The sequence below is a fragment of the Halyomorpha halys genome, unplaced genomic scaffold, assembly GCF_000696795.3.
Source record: "Halyomorpha halys isolate HHAL.00 unplaced genomic scaffold, Hhal_1.1 Scaffold45.1, whole genome shotgun sequence".
Classification (NCBI taxonomy): Eukaryota; Metazoa; Arthropoda; class Insecta; order Hemiptera; family Pentatomidae; genus Halyomorpha; species Halyomorpha halys.
In genome coordinates, this window is record NW_027113993.1 from 1,599,210 (window position 1) to 1,611,374 (window position 12,165).

At 30.4% G+C, this 12,165-nt stretch overlaps 1 pseudogene; it reads left to right on the forward strand.

Moving 5' to 3' along the window:
- The first annotated feature begins 10,459 nt into the window (after window positions 1–10,459).
- On the forward strand, window positions 10,460–10,553 carry LOC112210280 (U6 spliceosomal RNA; annotated as a pseudogene).
- The last annotated feature ends 1,612 nt before the right edge of the window (window positions 10,554–12,165 follow it).

The window sequence follows — 12,165 nt, forward strand, 5'->3', positions numbered from 1 at the left end:
TATATATATATATATATGTGTGTGTGTGTGTGTGTGTGTGTGTGTGTTACGAAATAACATACAAAATATTCCTTAAAATACGTAAATTTCTGAGCTCCTATGACGCATTGGCAAGAATCCACAGGCACATCTCAAATATTCGATGTAGTATTAATGAAAAATTTTTGTTCAAATCAATGATTCCACATCATGCATCGCTCCCTCTTGCTAGTATATACCCCTCATCCAACAATAGACAACAAATTTATAATTTATTAAACTATTTTAAGAATCAGTTGATTAATTTGGAGACACTAGTAAAAAGTATGTTTTAATATACACATTAATACATTATTGATTCTTTGAACTGTTTATTATTCTATTCGACAAATTATACTTGATTTATTAACAAAACATTTTTAAATCATTTATTATGTAATAAATATTTAATCATATAATTATTTAAATTAATATTTTCATTTCCATGGAATAAATGCTACAAAAATTCATAAAAATATTAATTTAAATTTCTTATACATTTTTTTACGAAAATGAATAGGAACTTCTTTAGTACTTTTTTTTACAAGATTTCTTCAGAAGAAATCTAAAGGAATAAATACACTTAAGATTCTTAATTATTTCAACATAACTTCAATAATAACTTAATATTCCTATTAAACTCACATAAAATTTCATACATTTTTTCGTTCCAATTGAGTCGTAATCTTTCTCAAATACTACTTTTTGCCTACCGAAGGTAAGGTAGCTTTTTATTCAAGTTTAAATCAAACTAAATCTCGTCCTCAGAAATTCATTTTCAATCAGAAGGGATAAGTTATGAGTCAGGCTGTCTGTCTTTAGTATAATCTTTTTTTCAGAAATTACAGCAACTACCATTATTTATATATATTCGTATTTATATGGCCACTAATCAACTTTATTAAATTCTATTCACCACTTTCTCTTACGCGTGCGCAAACCTATTTTCTTCAACATCAATATTTTGTGAATAATATTCTAATTAATTAAAATCAATATTCGTTTGTCTAAAGTTGTAGGAAAGAGGGAATTATTGTGAAAAATTATTCCAAATTCAATCTACAACTTTCGCTAATCCATGCACAAAATTAAATTTCTTGGCAATCATATATTACCAACACGACTCCGCCTATTATTCTCTAACGATAAAAAAAAATTATTGAAAATTAAAAAAAAAATATATTCTCTAACCTTGAAATATTGATAATTGGTGACCGATTTAAATAAATCATGAAGAAGCTATACTTGGTACCGAACTTTTATATTCTTTAAACAAGAGAACCCATTTTCTTGTAACCTCGTTTCCGTCCAGTAACTGTTTGTGTATTTTTGCATAGACGACGTCATGAATATGCAACTGAATAATGTTAGAAGCATTGTTACTAATTTATTCAAACTATACATGACGGTGCTTAATTTAAACAAGAAATAGTAACCTTAAATGTCGTTAAGTGTTCTTTAAAGTACCTATTATATAGACAATTGACAATAATGTGGAATGTATACTGATTCTAACATCTTCACACGAAATGTTTCAATTGAATTATTTTGTGATATGTCACATTTTCGGATACACACAATTACGAACATTAACAATAGAAAAAAAAAATACTCTTTGGTTAAAAAAAAACAACATATTTTTGTAACTTATAAATACACATATAATTGTTCAGTACTTATTTATATTTATCCAATAAGGCTGAATAGCTTAGAGCGAATGTACAATACATCATTCATACATGGATTTCAGAATAAATTATATTTATTATTAAATAAAACTAGAACATTAATTCTATTAATTGAAGGGTAATTATTTAATAATATAGTAATGATGATTTTTTTTAAATCACTATTGTTCGAGTAATGTGCCCCACATTTGAATAGAAATTCGAAATACCATCTAGTGGCTGATATATGAGACAGTATGATTTGGTAGCCACCTTGGATTCTAGAAGAGAAGAGTGAACAGCGTCTCAAGAGCCACATTATGTTCTGGCTGAGATCCGCAATTCACCATGAGTGAAAGAAACTACACCCCACTCAAGCAGAGGGACGGAAGGCAGGATGAAGTAGGGAAGAGCACATCATCGAAGAACAAGTCTTCAAGATAAAGCGAAATCATGTAGATAAACATTATGTAACCTACAAAATCTATTATTTTATGCAATATTATGTACACTAATCAACTAATCCTGTGACACTAAAACTGTGAACTAATCCTATTTTATAACCTTTTGTCAAACCCCATATAACCCCATGTGTCTTATAATCCAATCAAGTATAAAAACTTTTCTTCCTATTTCAGTATACTTCATTTATTTGAAATCAATCTAATACAGTCCACTCAATTCAAACCAGTGATACATTCAATTAACAATTAATTTATTAATTAGTAATAACCCCCAATATTTCATCGATGGGAATATCTAAACTAAACAACTATCACAATTAAATTAATTATAATCGTTATAAAAAATAAATATTACATGACGGTTATTATAGGTAATCAACAATGTTGATGATGTTGGAAAAGGATCTTCGATTCCATTTATTTTTATTATTCAATTTAGACATAGAAGTAGTCCTTCATTATTTTGCTAAGGTATTATCATTATTATTTTTTTACTGGTACACATTCGAAACAGAAAAAGGTATAATATTTAGTTGCATCGTATTGTCCACGAAGCAATAATTTGAAAATCCTACCCGAAATACAGACTGTAAGCCCACATAGGGCTTCTCATGTTTCGGCGACAGTGGAGCGAAAAAGCTAATAAAGCCCAGATCCGAGGTCAACAGGCTTTGTTCCTCGACTGTACCATAATATCACGGTGTATCCCCAACAATATTCTTTATTGCGGCTTCTTCCAATTTCCTTATTCCTTTCTTATTCACTCATTTTTACGGTATTGCGTAGAGGTTTCTTCGCTATTCCATACCCTTTACTTTCATTTTGGCAACCTTTTCGCATTTTCATTTTGGAAGTTATTAAATACTTGATTAAAGCTGGGAAAGGTATATTTAGTGAAATAATAGAATGTATACATATTTATAAACCAACACGAGCACAACAGCTACAAATACCAACTTACATCTTATCAAAATAGTGGGAAATTTAAATGATTTCTATGATATAATTTGAATATGCATCTCATATTTGTTTTTCAACATTTTCAAAGTTATTTATGAAATTTTATGTAGCATAATACAAACACATCTAAAAATCACAATTTGAGAATAATTTCATAGTCAAAATTAATTCTCCCTTGTAAAAAAGAATAGTCATGAAAATGGTGTTTATGCAAGGAATATCAGATGTTTAATTGTAATTTCCTTGAGTGATGAGTCAGGACTAAATTAATAAGGACTACGCACGTGGGATCACAGATTTCAATGAATCATTTTTTGGTGATGCTAGATAAAAAAATATGAGGTGTCCGAGGGTTACTGCCAATCAGCCATTCGAGCTGGAAAAAACACAACATTTTTTTGTGTAATTGTACTGTATTTAATAGTTTTTATGTATATATCTATTTTTATTTTTATTTTTTTGTTGAAAAAGAAGAAACATTTTTTTGGTCGTATTAAATAAGTTTATGTGAGTACAAAAAATTACAAAAACCAAAAGTTGCTTCCAATAAAGTAGATAAGTACATTGTGTGCAGAGAAAGCAGTTTCAAATTAAGAAAAAATTCTCAAACGTTATATTTGAGTTATTAAATTTAACTCAATTGAAACCTCCGGTTCCAATCTGCTTAGGAAGGTCCAATTTGCACTGTGCAGTTTAAAGGGTCTTAAGCCCTAAGTTTCGTGTAGATTAGTGATATTAAAAAAATTGAAGGCCCAGTAGGGCATAAATCTTGAGTAAATTTTTTTCATTTTTTGATATATTCGAAAATTAGTTTCCAATGGTTTTTGGGGGAGCAAAAAATTAATATTTACTTTATACCTATACAAAAAACTATTTTATCTCACTTAGCTCTGTCAGTCGGTTTAAAAAAACTATTTTTTAAAATTAAAATTATAAAATTAAAAGGGCCTAGGAACCTTAAACTACACGAAACAGTACAAATTGGACCTTTCTAAGCAAATTAGAATGGTAGATATAAAATAAAACGTTCGAGAACTTTTTCTTCCATATAAAGGCATAACATCTAGAAGATGTTTATGTGGCTCAGAAGAGCGGAAAAACAGTTTTTCACCAGTTGTAGTTACGTTATGTTTGGATGAAATTGTAAGGAGTTACGAATTTATTTCATGAACGAGGAACATCGGAAAATAATATATATAAATTTTTGCTTTAATAGAAGTAAGTATTTAATATTTTTAAAAGACGCTAAAACCAAATCTAAATATTTTAGTTTCTGTGAAATAAGTACTACGGAGTACATAGGTGTTTGCTTAAAAAAAAAATCATTAAAATGTTAATTTAAAAAGTTGAATTTTTAAAATATAAATATTTTCTTAATTAAATCTATGCACCAATGTTTTTTAAGATATCAGGTAATTTAACACGATTAATAGTGCTAAAATTTAATTAACTGTTTATTATGCTTGTATGCTTATGTTGAAGATATTTTGAACCACCCGTTACACATTGGTAATAAAGGCCATTGTAGCAATCTTGTACTTGACGCTAGTTGCCTTCAGTCCTTAGGGTATTATAATTGAATAGTCGTGTTAACATACCATTAGAGTTTAATACAATAATGTCAGATACTGTATTGCTCTGTAGGCTGTTCATGTTATGAATATTGATTAATACTGATACATCGGACAGTTCATGTTATACACAGTATCAGCTACATGATTTTTAAAAACATTGTCTTATTAATGTATTATCTTCCAATTAATTTTTACAGCAGGTTATTTCCTTTATAATTGGGTGATATGGAATAGCAAAAAAGGCTTCACAAATTATTGTTGTGTAATTTATTTTAGCATGATGTTTGGGACTGATTCCCATCATTAGTAAATGTATTTGGAATGTTATTTACATAATACTGTTTGATTCGTTTTATATTAATTATTTTGTTACCATTTAATTTATACATCTGTAAATATGGTGTGAATGTACTCCCTGATATCTATGACCATTGCCTGAAAAATATGATAGAATGTAATATTACACTACAAAAAAAATTACATATTTTGGAATTATGTTTCTTTCCTTATTATATTTATCTCCTCAATCTTAAAATACGTTTTTCTTTATTTGAAGAAACTATCATTCTATATTAGTTTTTTTTGCTTATTTATAAATGGAAAGAAAAAACGTTGAAACTTGAAAATCTTAAATAATGTGATTTTATAACTGTCTGTAATGGATTTAGAAAGGCAATTAAGATATAAAAATGATTTAACCAAAGCCAAAATTTTAAAGTATCTCCAGTATGATAGTTGATAATTTCTGAACATTCATAGTTTCCAATTTATAATATTTAAACATTTACTCTCAGTTTGGTGTTAAGAACATGGAAAAAAAGGTTACACCAACTAAAAAAAACTAAAACAATCATATAGTGGATTTAGATCCGTTAGCTCATGAATATGATCAATAATTCATATACTTTAAATAATCTAACTTTTTTTTTCAATTTTTTAGATGACCAAAGCGCCCAAAGGTTCCAGCCACTCCTACGTAGTTGTAGAATAGAAAGAAGACCACTTCACTTAGTCGTTACCTACAGGAACATCACTATTACGGTAAGTGTGATTTTTTCAACATAAATAGAATGTTAATGTAAAACATTTTTTAGGATTATACTTTGTTATTCTTGTTAGCTAATAGACTGTATTTATGTTCAATAATCAACTTATTTCATAATTGTTTATTTTCCCTAAAGAAGTGAAATTGTGTTTACTAATCATTTCTTTTCGTTATTCAATATTTTACTAAATTAATAATCTATTACATAATTTTTTTTCTATTATTCTAAATGTTTAAGTACTTTAAAATTATTAAGAAACAATATAGAAATATTAATTATAACATAATAATTGTTAATTACGTCGTTGTAATTGCACAGTTGGGAGCTTACAGAAAAGATTCTGGCGCAAGACTTTGTTAAATGAATGATGTAAGTGAACCTTAAAAAAATTTGGTTAGGAACTTAACTAGAAATTTTCATTCCTCAGATAATTTAATTGGCAAACAGAGTATTTCGTATATCCCTTTATTTTACTTTTTCATTCATAAACATTATCTTTCATTGTATAAATAATCTACTAAAATAAACGGTTATTTATAATTATTGGAGTATCACAAGTTGTAAAAAATCGTAAAATATTTTTTTTTTATTGAAATATTGGAAAAATGTTTTAAAAATTAATATGCTATGTAATATAAGAATAATAGGTTAACTTATAAATTGTAAGAATTTTAATATTGTATTAGAAATAATCCGTTCTAATTTAGATATATTGTTTTCCTCCATCAAGAAACAGTCTTATGGTGCCTACACACGTTCAAACATGCTAGAGAACTTCCAAATATCTTTATACGAAACACCAAAAGGGTTTCCAAAAATTGTGTTTTTGGTAGAATGATGATTAGAAGGGAGTTGAAAGTTCTACTTAGAAGCTGCAATGGTGTTTTAAGCAAGCTGCCTTTAGCCTCACACTATAGTTGGCTTATAACAGTCTGTAAGCTCATCATCAATCATTATCAATAAAATTTTTTTTTTTAAAAAAAGAAATCGACTTGCAATACTCTTCCTATCGCTGCTGGTCCCCCACAAGGTTCTGTCACGTTAATGAATCTGTTCATATCCGACATTCCAATTCACCCTGAGGAACTAGGCCCTTATAGGCCTTTGATAAAGCTCTAGATAACTTTTAATGTCGAATAAAATCAATAATGATTTATCAAAATTTAAAAAAAATAAATAAATATTACCTAAAATTAAAGTTAAAAATCAATGTATCTGAAGCGCTGTCCGCATACATAATCAAATTTCCATAAACTCAACCCTCATTATATACTATACCTGAGTTGAATCCTGGATACATATTTTAATTTTACTGAACATACCAATAGTAAACCATAAATAAAACAAACAAACAAATAAATATTTTCTTATTAAAAAAAAAGTTATTCCACCGAAATAAATTAATTCTATTTAAATCAATTATCGCCTAAGATTCACGTATATTCCCTCTTCCATATGGTGTGCAACATGTTTAACAATTATAAAAAAACAAAACAAAAAAAAAGTAATAATAATAAGAATAATGAGAGCCACTACAACCTACGAAGGTTCAGTGGTTGAGTAATTTGTGAGGTAGTACTGTTTATCTAACAAAGGTTATTCAAGAAGGTGATCTATGGTTGAAGGTGATTCATGGTTACGCTCAGCCGCCAGGTTTCTCCGATAAAGAGTACCCACTTTATTGAGGTTTGGTGTGCCCCAGGAGCACTTTCCAACCAAAGGAGTTCCTCCGTCTACAGTAGTCGAATAAATAATTGCCTACTAGAGCCGAATTCAAATCTGGGCCCCAGCGCCTTACCCACTGAGCTACCTCGCTGCCTGATAATCTGAAAATAAATACCACTATACAACTGGTTTAATACATAAATAAAAAAAATTGGCAAGACAAATCCTCAGCCGCGTTTGCTAAAGAAGAAAATATGAATCACTAAGGGAATATTTCTTATGTATTTATTTCACGAAGCTGCGTCAACATGGTTTTCGGTAACGCTGGAAATTCTTTTTGACCTCCGGGCGCCAACTGTGCAGAATTATTCGGTGATAAGTTCAAGAATTCTGGTGTCACTATCCCATTTCCTGTCAATTTGATGGTTTTTCAATAATCTATCAATCAGAAATGAATTAAATAAAAATAATTTTAAGGCAGAGAACAGAAAAAAAGAAGAAAAAGAGAAAAAAAAAGTTAAATACCGAGAGATGCGAAATAACATTTTATTAACATTATATTTCATTTTGGATCACCAATAAAAGTTACCAGATATATGGTAATAAAATTAATAGGATCTTTTAGGTTAAAAGGGATATAATCCTTGAAAATTATTGCATTTCCAGAAAGTACTCGTGTAAATAAAATTTGCTATCAAAATTAGTGATAATAATTTTTTTAATTGAATTTTAGTTGAGTATCAGTAATAAATTAATGATTCGTAGATAAGCTGACAAGATAGTACAAAGGAATTGTATAAAAAATAAATGAGGAAGGTAGAAGGTAGCCTGATGATCACCTTTCGATAAAAGTGGAACTACTGGAAACTTTTTGAATTAGACCGTTGGGAGACTAGCCTTCCACGGGAGAAGAAAGTTCCTAAAGGCCTTCTTTGAGAATTTAAGATGCCCAAAGACATTTATAATCCTTCCCTCATAATGGCCTCCCCCCCTCCCAGGCCTATTCAGTAGTATCTTTTGATTCTGTCTCACCCGGATCCGCAACCCTCTCTCTGATGCAAGAGCGATCTTCCGCGATTTTGGAAACGCTAAATCGTTCCTTAATGATGAGAAATTAGAAAAACTTATTTCAATACGATGAATTTCTAAAATTATCTGAGTTCATGAATTTGTAATTTATTATCATAATTTTCTTAATAGCAAGCACGCCTTTTGAGTGTAGTGTGCTTTACCCTTCAGTAGAGTAGAACTGTTTTTAATACGTGGCCATTCATCGAACTTTTGATTAACCACGCCAAATTAGCGGACTTTCAAAAACAAAATAACGGAAGTCATTGTAAATTCATACATAGTAAATATTCTTCTTTTTCTTTAGTTTCAAAAATATCATAAAATCTTAACATGGGGGTACCTTCACACTTTGATAGTAGTGTACTTCGGATTCCCCTTTGGTTTTTTGGGGCGGTTATTTGTACTATGGAACTGTGTTAGGACTGACTTTGGAGTGGAAGAAAATGAGATGTATATCCCCATGGTTTTTTAAAAATTAATTAGAACTATTTTTTTTCAGCACTAAAATTAACAACTTTTGGTTTTACAGTTCTAGTTCTGCTTCTTCATAATTGCGTTTTACCGAAATCATTGCTTATAGATATTTAATTCTTACTTTTTCTTTTTGGCCTATTTTAAATTTCATTCGAAATTTGGAATGCTTAGGAGGTTCTGTTAGGAAAAAAGTACCATCTAGTACCTAAGATCAAAACAAAGTCTTGTACCAATGTTTAATGATAGTAAGTATTCTTTAATGAATGACTGAACATGAATATTTATTATAAATAAAAAAATCCATGAAAATAAGGCCTTTGAAGATACAGAATATTTATGGTAGAATTTAGTAAGAGGAGGAAGCTATCAGTAGCCCATAGCCCATAGCCCATTGCACTCTGAAACTGTTGGAGCTTCTTGGCTGTTGTTGGTGCTATGTTTGTCAGGTGTAGCGTACTTTTGTAGATCATTAATTTGAGGTGGAGAAAATGATTTGGAGAATTTAACAGGATATCAAGCCTGTAAGAAGACTTGATCCCAACCAACTTGACCTTCTTATTGCAGTGGCAAGCTAGCGTTAGGTGTCTAACAAAGGTGACACCCAAATATTCTCTGCTGCCCGTTGGTCTATTCTCGTACCCTGCCATCTTATAGACTTGAGGGAGAGGACGTTTGTTCTTCTGGATGGAGAAAATAATACGTCAGCTCTAATATACAGCCCTTCCAGTTTCTTTGTTATTTCCGAACAAGCCTTCTCCGCCTGCCTATGTCTCTACACTCATTGAACTACTGTAGATGGGTATATCGTCGGCATAATCTCTACCCAGCCTTGTCATACTTGGCTCCAATTGTTTCAGCTGTATATATTGAGAACAGTACTGGGGATAGCACAGACCCTTGGAAAACTCAACAGGTGAGTGAAACATAACCGGATATCACCTCGCTGAATCGTACCCTTAATGAGCGATGTTGCAGGTATGCTCCAGGAATTCTTTGTCTATCATACTATGGGATACTGAGTCAAACGCTCCCGTGCAGTCTAGATCATCACAGTTGCTTCTTCTTCGTGTCTTCTGTTGACTTCCGTTTTGTATGTTCATCAGCTGGTGGCCCGGCATAGAAGCCTGTCTGCTGTGGTGGTAATAAGTCAATTTGTAAGCAATAGATTTTGAAATAATCAAGGATGATTTTCTCAAGAACCTTGCCTTTTTAAAAGAATTGGAAAAATTAGTTAGTAAGTACGAAATATAATCTAATGTTATTATTATTATAGTAATTACTTAGCTCTTGTCTTACCCGGTGGTATTTTAAGGTGGGTTAGTGGCCTTTCATTTCATTTGTACATTGGAAAGAATATGAAGAATTAATTTATATTTATCATTCTATAGATAGTTATGTAAAGAAGGGATGAGATTGACGATTTTGATCGAAGACTTTTCATAACTTAAAATTTTAACATTGTTTCTTTGGTAAATCAACAATGTGAATTTAATGAAATTAAAAAAAAGGATAAGAAAGTTGTACTCGTTTCGGTGGTACATAAACTAAAATTGAAACGAGGCTGAGAAGATAAGCATGGGCGACACGCAAAATCGTGAAGCATTCCACATTTTCAGAGGATAGGTCTCTTCTCGACCACGGTGACGGACACACCTACTTCAGGGTGATTTTCTTCATTAAATTTTGGCAGGAATCATGTCCTTACCCTGTTTATCTTTCATGACAAATCTTTTTTCAACCACATCAACCCTACCATGTTCCACCCTACCTTCTGGGGATCTCAGGGGGCCAGTTGTCCCAATGTTACTAACTTGACCTAATCAACCGTCTTGAATATCATTGATTTAAAGAACAATACATAGCCAGTACATATTTCGACAACAACTACGGATAATGATATTAGAAAATCCGTAAGTGAGTGGACCTCATATCGGATTTAGCAAAATTCGAGTGTCAACTTCGTTAAAGTCAAGATGGCTACGGACAGAGAAGATTTTAAGAAATGGATCAAGGTTGCCCTGACACTGTAAGATATATAGCATGGTTAAAGAAGATCAAAACATAAGTAAGTAAAAAAAAATATTCGTTTAAAAAAATTAGTGTTATATAATCAAATTAATTGCATTGTCCATATTATCTACTTAATACCAAACTCACATATTCCTCATTGGATTAATTAAAATTTAAAATTTCTATTAAAAAAAATCATTTTGCTCTACATCACTTACCTGACAAAAATAAATCCAGCACTTGTCTGTGAAGTCGACTCGTGGTACTTAATACTCAATTGCTCAACTGAACTGATATTATGGTTCTTTTAGAATTTAACTTTATTAATTTTTTAAAATCTAATTAATATGTAATTTCTCAATAATTGACAGTAAGCATAAATGTGTTAATTTAGAGTTTTATAGAGTGCTACTAGGTCATTCTGGTTGATGAACTTGGGCCCTTGTACCTCTCTTCATCTATATTTCAGGGCTCCACAACGAGGAGCTTTGCATCTCAGTAATACTCTTCAGTTAAGTTTCCACTGATAACAACTGTGTTATGTCAGTATTTTCAATGTTATATGTTTGGAGAGAAGAGAGGAATATAAATTCTGATTAAATTTATAAATTTTAAATCTCTTTGTAGAATTTTTCAGATGAGCAAATTAGCTTGACTTATTATTATTTTTTTTACTTCAGTAAAATATTTATCTCATTTGTTCTTTCAAAACTTGATATGAATCTCTTGTACTCAACTGCTGTCAGTAAACTACTACTGTAACGTTCCTTATCTTGACGTTAGTTCCCTAAGCTCATCTTTGCATGCTTGGAGGTAACTCTGAAGCTTACACGACTAATGACATGATGCTTATCAATTTCATCTTCTATGCCCCTTACACAATGTGCTTTAATCGATTAATCTAAGCGAATTTTACCATTGTTTCTTGTACTAATTTAAATGCTGTAATTTATTCCTAAAAAATCCAGATCAATTGCTGAAGTATTTTGTCTTAAAAACTTTGATATTTATTACTATTGATTTTTATTGCTTTTTTTAGTATTTTTCTCAAAAATTGTGAACTTCTGCAATATGTTGAAGGTCGTGGTTTGGGGTAGGAATTCATTTTTTAATCATAATCCATAGAACATGGTTTCCGGGATAACTTGATTAATTAATCTTAATCTTTAATAACTTGCATAATTCATTAAGTTGATAATCAACGAAGATATTATAT